The sequence below is a fragment of the Mustela lutreola genome, chromosome 9 (genome assembly GCF_030435805.1).
Source record: "Mustela lutreola isolate mMusLut2 chromosome 9, mMusLut2.pri, whole genome shotgun sequence".
NCBI classification, from domain to species: Eukaryota; Metazoa; Chordata; class Mammalia; order Carnivora; family Mustelidae; genus Mustela; species Mustela lutreola.
This window is the reverse complement of record NC_081298.1, coordinates 94,198,196-94,210,669: the sequence shown is the minus strand read 5'-3', so window position 1 is coordinate 94,210,669 and position 12,474 is coordinate 94,198,196.

Here is a 12,474-nt window from a genome sequence, read left to right as displayed (position 1 = left end):
CTCCCGCTTTTCCAGTTCACGCTAATACCACCCACCACATTCCCTCGCTCCTCCTTCCTCCTCCTCCCCCTCAGCTCCGAGAGGTGGGGACAGCATCTGCCTTAAAAAGAAAGAGAGGGGGCGCCTGGGTGGCTCAGTGGGTTGGGCCGCTGCCTTCGGCTCAGGTCGTGATCTCGGGGTCCTGGGATCGAGTCCCGCATCGGGCTCTCTGCTCGGCAGGGAGCCTGCTTTCTCCTCTCTCTCTCTCTGCCTGCCTCTCTGCCTACTTGTGGTCTCTCTCTGTCAAATAAATGAATAAAATCTTTAAAAAAAAAAAAAAAAAAGAAAGAGAGGAAAAAATCACAAGGATACAATGGATGCTAAGATGGAATGTACAGAATGCTCTGGAGCTCTGACGAGAGGGAGAGAAACTAGACACCACGAAGAATATGGCATTGGAATGGGTTTTAAAAGATAAGTAGTTACCGGTCAATGAAAGAATATTTAAAGCGGGACGCCATTAAAGGGAATATAAAAAAGGAAGCCAGCCTCTTCAGAGTAGTGGCTACTGGAATATGTTAAGGCTCAGGTGGCCTCACATCTCTCTGACTGACAGGACTGCAGAGTGGAGGAGGGAAGTGCTGCCCATGAACGAGGGCAGCTGGGGGCCTCTGTGAGTGTGGCCTCGTGCAGCCTCTCCGGAGTCCCAGCCCCGCAGCAGAGCTCAGAGCAAGTATCCACATCTTTGAGGACCTCATAGTTTCATTCTTGGTCAGCCACCCGGAGAAAATGACATCCAGTGAGCAGCGTTTGTAGGAATAAGGAGCTGGAAGCAATCTAGGTGTCTGTCACTAGGGTAAAATGCGTGTTTACTGAGTTTTATACGTACTTTGTCACAGTCAGAAGTAACAAAATAGACACACATAAAGCCACATAAATGGATCTCAAAATATAGCGTTAAACTCTTTAGAAATCCAAAATGAGATCTGTAGTACAAGATCATTCATAGCTAAGAATACCTGCATACATAAGATAGCATGGTTTTCCAAGATACGCGGGTACTTCACCAAGGGCGGGGAGCAACGCAGTGGAGTATGAGTCTGGGGGTGAAGAGGGGGACCCAGGGGAGGGCTGGGACACAGGCAGTAGGAATGAAGCCAGGACTCACCGAACATCCCCAGAACTAAAGGGCACATGGCCCTGTTTTCTGTCCCAGAGAACCAAAAAAGGATCCAGGAGCAGGAAAGTTGGGGGTCTGCTCTCAGCACAGAAGAGGCTGGTGGAGTGGAGAGGAGCCCTAGGTCTGAGGCTGGGAGAAAGGCTGGGGTCAGAGAGCTAGCCTGGGCATCATCCTGAGGGGGACTAGGAGCTGCTGACAGCTGACAAGCCAGGAGGAACGTTTGTTTTAAATGTTTTCTTCTGGTGACCTGGAGGACATGGCAAGTCCAGAGACAGTGTAGGGTTTGGGCAACTACTTATAATCACAGAGAAAGACACGGATCACAAGTAATGTGGGCAGATGTGGTCTGGAGTGGGGACCGTCTAGGGCCCATGTGGGAGCCCGCAGTGGACCACCCCATTTCTTAATGGAGGCATCCTGGGTGTCGCTCATTTGGGGACCCCTTCAGAGGAATGGGTATGCTTCCAGACACACCGAGGCCAGTGGTGCATCTCTCTCTCCTAGTCCCACCCCCTCCTCTATCCTGCTCATCCTGGCACGGAAAACAGAGGACTCAAGTGCTGATTCCAGCTCTTTCCTCTGGCTCCAGAAATGACCTTGAACAGGTCACACCTTCTCTCTGGGCCTCCCTCCCTCTCTCTTCCCTTTCCAGCAGGTACTTTCTTGGGCTTCATATTATTCCCCTAGCCATAGCCCCCCACAGGGAAATCTTGCCCCCTCCTGACATCCCCCCAGGTGTCTCCCAAGTCCTGACATCCTCCTCAATCTTCCGGCTCCACTGCCCCACCCTGGTGAGGAGGAGCAACAAATTGGGATCTAATGTCCCTGCTGATTGCATTATGGGTGTCTAATGTAATATGTCCTCATGAGGACCATCCATCAGAGCAGGGCCCCCCCCAAGTCCCTGCCACTCCAGTCACATTAGTCAAGCAGCCCATTCATCACCACCACACACCTCCATGGAGACTGGCCTAGACGGATGAGGGGCCAAATCAGATTTATGGGGAGGAATCGTGGAAAAAAAATCAGCCCCATCCATCTCCCAGACACTGAGGAAGAAGCCCTGTGTCCCCACTCCCTCCAAGGCTCCTTAGGGAAACGGGTGCTAATGGAGAAGCCAGCCAACTTGCTTTTGTTCTCCTGAAGGCCCATTCCCAAGCCCCTGGGTTGCCTAGCACACACGGCCCTACATCTAGCTTCTCCAGGAGTTCATAATTTTTGGAGCAAAGCTCCAGCCAGACTGGGACACAATGCCCAGAGTCAGCCATGACTTCTGAGAACGGAGGAAATCCATTTAACCGGATCCCTGGGTTGGCCGGCTGTTGGGAGTGGAGCAGGCCCGAGCCCCACTCAGCAAGGGGCCGGGTCCTGAGGAAAGCTGCTCGGGAGCGGTGGTTTCACCTAGACCTTCCATCTTCATGAGACCCGGCCCAGGGCTCTTGTCAGCTCTGGTGGCCAGCCTGGGCAGTTCTCCTTCTGCACCTGGAATATACCTGGAGAATGAGAGGGAATAAGAAGGGACAAAACTGCCATTCAGGTCCCAGGGCTTAGGAAAACTGAAGTCTGTATGATCTGTGAGAAAATTATGCAAAAATATGAATTGCTAGGGCCACTCCCGGGTTTTCAGAAGAAGCCTGGACAAGGGAGAGATCCCAGAGCTTCAGTTTCCTCAGCTTCTCCTCGAATCTGCCCTCGCTGTGAGTCGGCCACGACATAAACAGTTTACACAGAGCACCTTTTTTTTTTTTTTTTTTTTTTAAGCCTCGCAACTGCCAACTGCACAAAAAGGCAAGAACTTACTCTCCTCATTTTTAAGAGAAAATTGAGTCTCAGAGAAAAGTGACTTGGGCCAAGACCCTACAACTGTGGATGGCAGGACTGAGCCCCGCTTGTGCTCATTCTACCCCCGCTTGGCCTGAGTTGAGCTGGCTGGTCATGTGGTGGGCGGAGAGGGGTCCCTAGCTCAAATGTCTCCTTTCCAGACTGCTCTCTCACTGTGGACAGGGTGTCCCCTCTCTCCACTGTTGCTCCATCCCCCAGGCTGCACCTGCCTTGGGGAGCCTGAGAAGAACCAATGGGTCCCAGGACTAGGACATTCTTGTAACAGTGGGCCCTGAAGGATCAGCCATGGGGACTGTGAGCTCAGCAGTGAATCTTGTGAATCAGTGAATCCCTACAGCAGTGAATCTTGCTTCCCCCCCAAAACCGACCATGGCCCCAGCCAAGCTGGGTCCCGGGGGAAGGGAGCTCATCTGCTGAGCCAAGGCAGAAGCCTATATCCAGGGCCTAGGCAGAAGGCCATGAGGGATCCTTTTCATGGGAGTGTGGCCCTCATGGCTCAGCCGGGTACTAAGGTACAAAGGATGGCGGGCCCGGTTTCCCTCCTGCCAGGCCAAGGCAGCAAGGTCGTGGAGTTCAGCGTCACACCCAGCTTGTGGAGAATGGGGAGCAGGGTGGGCGTGTGTCGTGTGAGGGAACAGCGCATGACTGTCCTTGAGCAGCACTAGCGCAGTAGGCACCTCTGTGGGAACAGAATGTGTGCGCCCACCCAGGAGAGGAAGCGTCAGGCACCATGCTGTGCCGGTGTGGGCCGCGTGTGACAGCCATGTTATCTGGTCTCCTCCCCACGGTCACCACTTGCCCCCGACAATGCCTTGTCCCCTCTTGGAAGGCAGGCCTTGCCCAGCGCTGCCTGAGCTGGTGCTTTAATAACTAGCTCCCTGCCCTCTTCCTCTTCCCTCACCGGCCGCCCACCTTTCTCTCCTGCCTTCCCCCGGCCTTCCCCAAGTGCGCACCCCTGTTTTCTCCTCTGGCACATGGGCTGCCCTGCAAGAGGTGGGAAGAGAGCATGGGGAGTGACTGCACACCCTGTGTCTGCTTCTCTTCCCATACTTTCCCATCCCCCACTCCCACAGGGGGCTTTTGTGTGAACAGGACCTGTAGGTGACATCCTTCTTCTGAGCTCACTGGGTCCTCCTCATCCCTGATCCTTCAGAGGTCCCCTTCCTGTCTCCTTCCCCAGCACATGGCAGAAGGTGTAGAGTCTGCTTGTGTTCTCCAGGAAGCCAGGGACTGGGGGAGAACATAGTGCCATGGGCATCTCTCCCTGGTGCAAGATGGGGGAGCTGGACAGAGTCTCCCCACCTGGAGGCAGATGAGACCCTACCCGCTTAGGAGGGACCCCTAAAATGTTCAGGTCACTATGTAATGGGGTGAAGTACCTCAGTGAAGTAGATGGTTTTATACACAATTTCAAGATACCAAAACAAACTCCTAAAAAGGCAGCTGGAGAAAGAATCCCACCGATGGGAGTCAGTAGGTCTGGAAACTCTATGTGCATGCACAGGCCTGTGAGCATTTGTGCATGTGCGTGTGTGTGTGTGTGTGTGTGTGTGCCCCCATGTTGAGTGGGCTGAAATGGCTAAGCAGAGATCTTGAAAACCCTGAGATTTTAAGTGCCGAAGGGAAGCAAACAGAGTCATCAGTGTCAAGTGAAATTAAGTAGGACGTGTGTGATGAGCAAAGGAAAGAGGCTCCTCTCTCCTGACTCCTTTCCCTCTTCTTGGACCTGAAGCTTCTTGGGATTCTCTCCTAGCCCTGCTTCTCTCTGCAGGCTTCTCTATTTCCACATCGTCCACTAGCATGTACACATCTCTTTCTAGTCCAGATCTCTCTTTTTTGCTCCAGACTTCCAGAGCTGACAGCCCACCAGATGGCTCCATTTGAATATCCCTTAATCACCTGGAACATCTTGGGGCAAAATCAAACTCATCTTGTCCTTCATGCCTCACCATTCTTCTGAGTTCCTTGGCTTAGTAGATAAGACCACTGTGCACCTGAAATCCTACCCCCGCTTCCTCATCCTGTCCCCTTTGTGATTGGACCTCTAAATATTTCTAAAATCATTCCACATTTCTCTATCTTTCCTACTACCAGTTGGCTTAGTCCTTAGTATCCTGGCTAACAGCACAGACTAATCCAGATTTCCTGGGTTTGAAGTTCAGAGGCAATTATACCTAACCCCTCAAATACAGCAGGGTTCCCTTGGGCAAGTTTTTGAACTACTTGGTAACTCAGATCCTTCCTCTGTAAATAGGGGTAATAGTCTCCACTTTCTGGGGTCACTGTGGGGATTAAATGAAATAATACCTGTGACCCACTTAAAGAAGGGCTGCGCAGGTAGGAAAGGCCGTTGGCTATGATTGGTGTGTTATGGTTATCACTATTGTTATAACAGTTACTACCACCTGAGTTGTCCCCAGTCTCCTGATAGGTCTCCCTGTCCCAGCTCTCTTCCCATCTAACTCACCCACCACCCTGGAGGAGCCCTAAGGCTCGCATAGGTAAAGTATGGTGACGGGCTACTAAGAGGCAGGACAGATTTGGGGCCGAGGTCTAATGCTCCAGAACCCTTGTTCATAGCTACCAAGCCCCTCCGCCTATTTGCCAGTACCAAGAATGTGTGGATTTGGAAAGCAGGACAATGAGGAAGCAATGAAACCAGTGGAGGGAAAACTAAGAAAGGCAGAGGCAGTCCAGAGTTTCCCTGCATTAGGCATTTCTGAATGGCCATCTAGCTGCAGGAGGTGAGAATGGGGCCTGGTACCGAAGCTTGATTGGAAGAGGAAGCCTCGAGTTTTAGTGGGGACAGAGTGGGTTAGAGGGCCGAAGTCCTCCCAAGAACCTCCTGGTACCCCCAGAGGGATCAGGCCCAAGCATGGGAACCAGATGAGACCCTAGAGGGACCACAAGTGTGGGCTAGATAGCCTCGGCCATCAGAACAGTCAGACAAGGGGCATCTCTTATTTTTGTTCACCATATCAGTAGCTGGGGAGGAAACTAAGAGAAGCAGCAGCATCCAGGACCTCCCCCGCCCATGTTCGAGTAGAGCTGGTTTAAGTGTGAGAAGAGAGGTAGGGGGTGTTTTGGAGGTCAACCACATAGCGTCCCGCTCTGCTTCTCCTCCTCCTCCTGGGAGAGCATCAGCAGGAGCCATGGCTCATGCTGGGGGGTGTGCTCCGGGGGCAGCGGGGAGCTCCGTCAACAGGCTGCTCAGGTTAGCTCTCTCTCTGAGTTCTGCAGAAAAGGCTGCTGGTCAGTCTGCCGGCCTGCCTGCAGGCTGACCTCTGAACAAAAGCCATCTGGGAGTGGGAAGGCAGTGTAGGGGGTGGGCTGGTTTCAGACTGCGGCTCCAATCTCTGGATGAGGGCATATTTCCCTCTCAGTTCTTCCGGCCCTGTGGCTGGTGACTTGAGTTGCTACCCTTCCCTCTGCCTCCCAAGAATGGGAACCGAGCAGTCCGAGGCCCCTGCGTGCTCTGCCTCAGGCCCCAGACAGCCTCACAGTGCCTCCCTGTCTAGCAGTCCTCAGAGCTCAGGGGCAAGACAACAGTTTGCAAGGAAAAGCCTCCCTGTCCATCCATCTCTCTCCTCATCAGACCCCTAAAGAGAAGCTGGCTGCACAGGCTGAGTCAGGGGGTGTGGGCAGGGGTCTCAGAGGGCACTGTACCTCTGTGAGTGCCCCCCCACCCCAGGAGAGGGTTTCCTTGGCCCGAGGGCTGGGAGGAGAGCCCAGGAGGGAGGAAGCCGTGCTCCAGCTTGTCTAACTCAGCCCATGTGCAAATGAACAGTTCCTTTTAAAAATCAACCATCTTGCAATTTCTGGGATCCGTGGGATTTTTGCCGCTTGGGTTGAGGGTGGGGGCAGCAGTTTTTCACCCCAAACCACATGAAGGCAAATTCACTCAGAGCCACCGAACCACATCCCCTGCCTTTCATAGCGGTGTTCTACCTTCCACAAAAGCTCTGGGTTCTCTGTCATGCTTTCTTTTCTCTTCCTGGGTCCCAATTGTCAAGCCTTCAAGAAAATGCACTTCAGTCCTTTGTCACTGAGTGTAATTTGATAAACTGAGCAGAAACACACTGCTCTCTCCCCATCCTTTCAAAAACTGTTACCGCCAGAGAAAGAGGCTGAGGGAAAGAGATCTGAGGTCTTTGAATGGACGTTTAAGCACGAGCGCACGCGCACGCACACACACACACACACACACACACACACACACACAAACACACACACAGAGTCTCATGCACATACCAGGACATAGAGTTGCCCGGGATGGGAGGAGGTGGAATCCCAGAGTCTGGCGCGTGGGGGCCTGGGCCTGGGGTCCCCGGGGCGGATGCCCTCCCAGCTCCCAGCGACTCCCCCAGTTGCAGGCCTGGTTGCAGCCGCCCAGTGGGCGGTGCCAGGGCAGGTTTCAGGCTATAAAGGGCTCTTGGCTGCCCGGGCCAGAGGGAACGCCATCGCTGCGGCAGTGTCCCTGGCAGCCACAGCCAGCTTGGGGCACTGCCGGTGCCCCATCGCCACGAGGCAGGCTACTCTTCCAGATTTGGACACAGCTGTCAGCTGCGTTCCTCCCACCTAGACCATCGGCAAGTCCCTTTTTGGGTTGCTTTCGTCTGGGTTGGGTGTGGGGTGGAAGGGGAAGGACGGGGTACGGGGGCTTCGACAGGGGAGGATGGGGGGATGTCTATTTCTTTGTAAGATTCCTTCCGGGGCAAGTCTCTGAAGCTGAGGTTTCCGAGATGAGGTTTGGGGTGAGGTTCATTCCTTATCTGGGCAAAGGAGAGAGCAGCAAACTTCTTTCCCAAGGGCCTCCCCCTGGCCCCCACCACCTTCCCAGGGCAGCAAGAGTGGGTGAGGGGCTCTCTCCTCGCTGGGGGTCTCGGGGAGGTTGGGAGTAAGGAGCCGGGCTGTGCCTGCTTCTGACATTTGGAGAAGGGTCTTTGTCTATAGACCAGAACTAAAGTAAAAACTAAAAAATCTAGACAGCCAATGATGACAGGATACCTGGGGTGTGGGGCAGGAGCAGTCACACTAAGGGACAAAGAAGAAGAGAAATAAATAACCGGAATCGGGAAATCAGCTCAGGTCCACAGCATCACAAATGGCAGGACAGCGCCCTCCAAGAGATGGGTGGGCTGGGTGGGAGTCTGGCAGGTGACAGTTTCAAAGCGTCTGTAAATGTTCTGAACAATAGCCTCGGGGCATCTGAAAAGGCAAGGAAGGGGGATGGAGGAAGATCTAGCTCCTGGGGTTCTAGAAAGGCAGCAATCCTATCACCGTGGTGATTTTCAAGCAGAGCCTGCATGACTCCCCAGCCCTAAGCAGCCAGGGACAAGGAAGGTTCCCCCCACCCCCAGAATATCCAGGGCACAGTCAGGGAGCGTCCTCTAAATTGCCCTTGAGGATGGGGCTCCTCCAGAGGGGCACTGCCGGCCTTGGCATGCCTGTTCTGGAAGGAGGGCGTAGAGTGGGAAAAGATAGACAAGCAGGCCTTTGGGATGAATATCTGGGGTTGTCAGTTTGGATCCAGGGCCAAAGGGGCACACATGGGAGTAGCAGTTTCTCCTACGATTGCAGAGAAGCGGTGGAGGGACGAATCTGTGCAGGAGTGGGACTCCCGGGGTGGGACCTCTCCGACACAGCTCCTAGGAAGGAAACAGAAGGTTGCTTCCCCGCTGGACTTGGGGATTTTCAGGAAAGGGGCCTTGCCACTGAGAGGTCTTAGAATGAAATGAGGACCAACCAGCCTGAGGCCTGGGGAGGGTCGAGAGGGAGTGGAGGGCTGATTTCTCAGAACTTCTGCCTGCCAGCAAGAGAGAATGGGGCAAACAGAAGACAGGACTTCCTGAGGTCAAATTCTGAGCTCTATGCCTCCAGCTAGACTACTCAGGTCCAGGGGAGAGAACTGGAAAACCTTACATACAATATAGACCCCTAAAAACCAGCTCTGTGTCCTGCCCAATGCCTCCCGGTCTCTGTTCTCTGGTCACTGTTCCCCTTTGGCTCTGGTTGGAAGAAGCAGTGGCAGTTTTAGGAAAAGAAAGTAAATAAGTGTAAGTTTAAAAAAATCCAGGCCCAAACTATGCAAACTCGAATATAAAATTGACGACTCTGTTGTCGGTTTTCATAGTCAGAATGGACGTTAAACAAAGGGACAGCTGCCTTGTGGGATAGGATCTCAGGTCTCATGGGGCTGCGTGCTCACTTGGGGGAAGAGAGAGTAGGACAGTACAGTAGGCATAGGGGGAGGGTCCTCTGGGCCTCAGTTTTCTCATTAGTACAAAAAGTAATATGTATAACTAATACCTAAAAAGAGTATTATCTCATGGGGCTGTATGGAGATGAAACTCAAACAGTGCAGCCAAAGAGAACTGTGGGCTCTACAGACCATGAGCATAGAAGGGATTTGAAAGGTGCAATGCCTCCTTTCCTTTGGGCATAGAAATTCTGGGACACTCCTGGGAGCTCTGTGCCTTGATAAGGAACAGCCATGAAGGCCGATTTGCCCCTGTGGATGGGTGTTTTCTGAGCCCAGAGAGAGGGTCCAGAGGCTGTGCCCTGCCCTTCGTGTGCATATTCTGAGTGTCTGCAGCCTGACCTCCATATTCTCCCCGCCCCTTCTGCCAAGCATTGCCAAGTGCATCCATCCAGAACTCCATTTGAACCAGCATCCTCAGGACAGATCCCCTGTCTGTTCTGACTGATTTCGAGGTGCCTGAAGGCCCACAGGGGTATGAAACATGAGTTGTGAGCCAAAGCAGTAGCTGGAGGCTGGGTGTGGCCTGAGCCCCAGGGGGAAGGATGGTAGAAGGGCTTGTGACGGTGGGGGGGCGGGTGTCAGGGGAGAGTCCACAGGATTCCTTGAGATACTAGCTGCCGCCAATCTGTAGGGAGATGGATGCTGATGGGAGTGGGAGGGGGTAGATCATTCTTAGGCCAGAATGAAAAAATATTCTGTCCCACAGTCCATTCCCGCTCCCTGAGCCTCACTGGTTGAGCTGTGACCCACCTTTGGGGCAGTCTGCCAGGGGCCAGCCACATTCCTTTGGTCAAAGGAGGGGTTGGGTGATGTTCGAAAGGACTGGGGTTCAGTCTGGGGCCAGGAGCAGGGTCGATCTGTGACCAGGATTAAGGGTCGATCTGGAAATTAGGCGCGGGGGTTTGTTTTAGGTCGGGGTGACGGGTCAGACTGAGGTCCAGGGCCAGGGTCAGAAGTCCATGTGAGGTGGATGAAGGAATGTCTCAGGATGGAATCCGACTGGTGAAGATGGTTGCTGACCCTTCTCTGTCCTGGCCCTGCCTGGCCAGCCTGCCCTACAGACCCAGCGTTCCTACTTTTCCCAGCATCTCTGGCACGTCTTAGAAAATTATACCACCACGACTTTTCTTCTCTTTTGTCCTAAGTGCTTTTGGGAATTTGAGCAAAGAGATGGTTCCAATTAGGAAATTCAGCAACTATTGTTGTGGGGCCGGGCTGTCCCTGTGGACATTCTCCAGGACCCCACTTGGTGGCTGAGCAAAAAGGACTCAGAATGACTTCCCCATGCCCCCTCCCAACTCCCACTCTATGGCAGAACAGGAGGAGAAGAGGAAAGTGCACAAAAGTCACCTCCCGGAGTATGGGCAGGGAAGGGGAAAGCAATGCCTTCTGGGGCTGTGATCCCCACAGAGCAGACGCCCTTGTGGACTTTTGAGGCCGGTGGCTGGGAGGTGGGTGTTGTGTGAATTTGTTAATGATGATTCTCTGAGTGCACATGCATTCCTACATATGTGTGTGTGCTATTTGTGGATCTGTCTGTAGCTCAGTAAGGCCGCGTGTCCATCATTTCACAGATGAGTGTGTGTGTGTGTGTGTGTGTGTGTGTGTATCTCCTTTCAGAGATGGAGGTCTCCATGGGTGGGTTCCCCAAGGTCATCTTGGCCATTTCCCCACCTTGGGACCAGTGCTGTGTCTGGGGGTTGGGCTAGAGTCTTAGGGCTCTTCAAAATAGTGGGGCCTCAACAATTGCACCCCCGCCCCATTCTCACCCAGCTTCAACCCAACACGGAGAGGGAGGTAGCGCTGGTCTCGCCATTCCCCGGTGCCCCGGTGGATTGTCCTGTGAGACCTCCCCGTTGTGATGGTGTGCCCCAGCTTTGTATTTCTGGGGCCACAGTAGTGCTGACAGGAACTTTGTGAATACCTGGGCCTGGAATGGAAATCTGAGGGCACTGGGTGGGGGTGGGGTGGGATGGAGAGGAGCCCTCTGGGAGCTGGCAGACCGGCCCTTTTAGGGCTGATCTCCCACTTGGAAGGGACATTGAGGGCGGGAGGCCCAGGAATTGCTTCCCCGTGAATCTGTAGTACTCCAACTGTCCACCAGGTGGGGTTCCAAGGCAGAGAGTGAGAGTCGCGATGACAGAGCTCTAGCAGCGAGCGACCAGCTTTCAAATCTCCGCCGTCACTTCAACCTCCCAAGCGCTCATACAGGGAGGGACAGCACATATGCTCGCACCTTAGACGCTCACACACATTCTCTTCTAGTGAACTCTAAAATAGAACACGTACTGGGTGCAGAGGAGGTGTTAAAAGGGGAGTCGAGTTTCGTTTACACACACACACCACCCTAAACTGAAGGTGGGATATCCAATCTTCTGCTCTGGGAGTGCGGGAGAGTGAACGACAGACACCAGGGGGCTGGGGGAAAAGAGGACCTACGGGAGAGGGCGAGCCAGGCACTAGTTAGATGATGCCGGACTTGGCACGCGGAGCTCCATGTATCACAGACACGCAGGAGGAGAGGCCAGATGACAGACGGATGCACGGATGCACAGACACACGTATAGCTCCATAAAGAACACACAGACCCGCAGACACACCACCCAGCTCCACAGATGTCGGGGCGACCCGAGGACACGCGCGCGCACACACAGGTGCGGCCCCGGGCCACACGCACACCTCGCACAGGCACGCGCGCCGGGGCCTCTGCGGCCGTTCAGAGAAGGTGGCCGCGCTCTCCCAGCGTGTTTATTTACTCATTTGTATCAATGAACGTTTGTGCCCGACTCCTCCCGCCTCCGGGTGCCGGGGCTGCCGGCTGCAGCATTTGTCCCTGGCGCGGGACACTCACCGGGACCGGCACTGGGGTTCCTCCGACGCTGCGGGGGGCGAAGGGGACTACAAAGTTAGGGGGTCCGAGAGGAAGGGCTGTAGCGTGAGCCTCTCTGGATGCGGATGGGGGAGAGGAGAACATAGGAGTCTTGGAGGATGAGAGACATCTGCGCGGAGGGGGGGAGGGCAGCGGTGGCGGAAAGACCTTGGCATCCGAGGTTTGGAGATGCCCGGATCCGGGATAGGGGACCCCGGCTACGAGTAATTGGGAGGAGGCAAATTGGGAGGGTTGATGGGGTCCCGGGAGATAAGAGCCCGCGGGGTTCCGCGGGATTGGAGCCTGGGACCCCAAGCACAAGTCCAGGGACTTTCGGTGGTC